Genomic DNA, 3,541 nt, shown 5'->3' with positions numbered 1-3,541 from the left:
CTAGTTGCTCTTGTGGTCCATTTTAAGCTTAGGCAATTTCCATCAAAAGTGAGAATTAAACTGTACTCTATGAGTAAAGTTAACAATTTAACCATTATACAAACTCCCAACCTACAAAAAAGGCAGATATTTAATTAATTCTTAGAAATCAGCACATATGCTCTTTAGGTATCTGCTGTATGAATTACTTTTAGTATCACTGTCAAAGCTGGCATCAGTAGCCTTGTTGAGAAAGCAAATTGCTATATAGATGCAGGGAATTGAAAATAGGACCTCAAACATGCAAAGGATATGTTCTACCACTGAACTACAGCCCCCTTACTTTCAGTCAGTTTATAGAGAAATTAAAGGTAAGTTAGTAAAATAGAAACAAGAATCTCAATACAAAGTGATACAAAGAACAGTATATTCAGAAAGAGAATCATTATTAGCAGCCATACCTACCTGGCAGGGGAGGAGATGCCATGAAAAAAAGAAGATGTTTTCCCAGGGCGAGCAATTCCATTGCACTTTGGTTGGGTTCACCCCTGTGATTTTCCCAAATGTGGGAAACTCAACTGCATACTTTTTCATTATTCAATAATGTAAAGCTTTGAAGAGATTTTGCATTGCAAAGCTGATTGTTCTTTTGGAGTCACTGGTGGAGCTCTGCCAGTACCCATTACATATACCAAATGAGGACTGATAGAGTCCTTGGTTTTGGAATCAAAGATAAATTGTTCAGCATATAATGCTACCCCATGTCTGACATTGTTTTGAATTGCACAGCATATTTCACTGTTAAGTCACACAGTGCTTTCTTATGACAACAGTACCCGATAGCAATACAGGTAAAATATGTACCATTATAATATGTGTATGCTAACTCATTTATACTTGTAGCACTACTCTTGCAGGGCACTGTATGGCAACCATGGTGCCAAGCACATTTTCCTTTTTCTCCATGAAGTGCCTCTAGCACCTCTTAGTGCTATTTGGAAAACATAGAAAATTAAAATATTTATCTTTCTTTAAACATACAAAAGCAGGATCACTTTTGAATGTTTAAAGTAATGCTTAAAAATATGCTTCTTTAGGGAAAAATGCTATTAAATAAATTTAAGCCACCGTTGTTATTCAATTATCTTGTTGCCCTGCCATATCCATTGCACCACAGCATGATCGTGCATGTGTTTATCTAGATGATCCATCAGCAACATTTCACAAAAAAAATTGATTAAATTCTTCCAACCTGTGCTCCAGGCTACAAAATGCATGTCCTGTTGCCCTTATATGGAAAGCCGCTCCAAGCTGAGTAGGACAGATACACATTTCTTCATCGAACAAGCAATCTGCTTAAGTCTTTTTCTTCTGACCAGTCACTTGCACCACTTCCTTTATTTTTATTCTGCAGGTTATACAAGACAAGGCAGGACAGCACTACAGTGCTGGCAATGCACAAATGTATTTATTTGCTTATGAAAAGCATTTTGGACATGAGCCATTAACTCGGTATCACCTCTGTGGTGTGGAATGTCATACCTCTTAGCAGCAAACACACCTTCCGTCATTCCAGAGTAATTGTATGCAACAAACAGCTGTGAATGTTTTGTGAACAGTAAAAGTTATTAAGCTGTACAAACAGTAATGTTATCAGTAAGAAATATTCATCACAGTGACAGTAGTCAGTCTTTCCTTATTATTATAATATACTAAAATGCACACAAATCTATAATTATATTTTTTGTTAACTCATTCAAGCCTTTCGGGTCACTTATGTATATTTCCAGTTCACAGCCATAACTCCTTATGGCATCCAAATATTTCTAGGGTCTGGTTTCTTTAACTAAATGACTTACCAGCTAATAATAGGCAGCGTTAAAAAAGGGCAAGGCATTATTAAAAAAAATTACATCAATACTGTTAAGCTAGGATATCCTGCAGGAGAGAACTTAATCACTGCTTGTCATTTGTTATTCATGTTTTCAAATTTATGATCATATTTTCACAACTGAAAGCCCTACATGTTAGTAAAGAATATGATATGATATGATATGGCATTGTAGGAAAAAGGAAAATTTGTGGCCAAGGTCCATTTATATCACACTATACCAGATATATTGCTAACTGTTAGTAATTAAGAAAATAAACAATATTTCAATATGTACTTCATAAAGCAAGTTACTTTTATTTATTTATTTAACATTTGTTGACTGGGAATGTCTGATTAGGTTCCACAGAGCCTGTTTTCAGCGGAGGCCCGGGGAGAAATGCTCCAGATGTATGTCTTTGGAATGCGGGAGGAAACCCACACGAACACAGGGAGAACATGCAAACTCCACACAGAAGGCACCCCAGCCAAGAATCGAACCGGAGAACCTCTTGCTGCGAGGTGACAACATTAACCGCTGCACCACTGTGCCGCCCTGACAGTAGTTAATTACAGACTGCTGCATGATATCAGGTAAAATATTAGATGTTGTTGAAAAAATGTCATTGATATTTACTCTGTAACTTACAGATCTTGAAAGATATTCAGTGTTATTTACATTTCTCATTGCGTGGCACAGTGGATAGCATTGTTACCTGTCACCTCACAGCAAGATTTTCTCTGATTTGATTCTCAGCTGAGGTGATTTCTCTGCAGAGTCAGTATGTCTTCCCTGTGTTTATGTAGGTTTTCTTTGGGTGCTCTGGTTTCCTCCCACATTCCAATGACATGCAGTAGGTGGACTGGACACTCTAAATTGCCCATCGGTATGAGTGTGCATGCAAGCATGTGGTATGAAAGAGCAGCTGTGGAAGTGCCAGCCACCCAGTCATGTGAACCTTACCTCTAGATGATTGTTACTGTTAAAAGTGACACCCTGACCCCATGTTTAAAAGTGAGAAAAGGGGTTGTGGATGGGTGGATTTATATTGCTAATTATACAATTAATCATATATTTTCATATTTTTTGTAAATATCTGAATAAACATGCACTCCTAGAACAATTCCTTGCTGTCATGTGAAAACTTATGCCTGGGTAATGACAATGTTCTAAAAATATAAGTCTGTGTTGTGCAGTTTCCATGGGGTTCCATTAGAAATCTCGAACATTCAAAAGTTCGAGCCTTATATGGTCGACACCATATGAGCGGACATTTGAAAGCTCACAAGTTTAAACGGAGATCACCGTAGGGGAATATTTTCCCTTAATTCAATGTAGTGCAATCTCGAAGTTGGTATATTTAAGTAGTGGGGGGTTTGGGGGGTGCAGGAGGAATTGCCCCCCTGCTCAGAGCATTCAGGTAAGTTGTTTTTTTTTTTTTTTTTTTTTTTTTTTTTTTAATTTTTATTATTTCTTCAAACTTTTAAAACTTTGCTCATATGGTGTCGATCATATGAGAGTCAAAGTTATAAACCTTCGTGCATATAATATAGACCCGTTTCCATGATATGGCAAACTGTTTGTCAGCATTTAGAAAAAATATAATTTCTGGCTTGTGTGCATTATAATGTGTTATAGAACTTATGGAAAGACTATGAATGCACTCATTATTAGCCCTGTATAGAATACTT

At 36.8% G+C, this 3,541-nt stretch overlaps 1 non-coding gene across 1 annotated transcript; it reads left to right on the top strand.

Annotated features, from left to right (window-relative positions):
• Positions 1–436: 436 nt before the first annotated feature.
• Positions 437–597, top strand: LOC122797416. The gene has a single exon (XR_006364132.1). It is a non-coding gene; the product is annotated as a U1 spliceosomal RNA (small nuclear RNA).
• The last annotated feature ends 2,944 nt before the right edge of the window (positions 598–3,541 follow it).

Source organism: Protopterus annectens, chromosome 3.part0 (assembly GCF_019279795.1).
Source record: "Protopterus annectens isolate FY-2018-M chromosome 3.part0, PAN1.0, whole genome shotgun sequence".
NCBI classification, from domain to species: domain Eukaryota; kingdom Metazoa; phylum Chordata; order Ceratodontiformes; family Protopteridae; genus Protopterus; species Protopterus annectens.
This window is presented reverse-complemented; position numbering and strand designations above follow the sequence as displayed.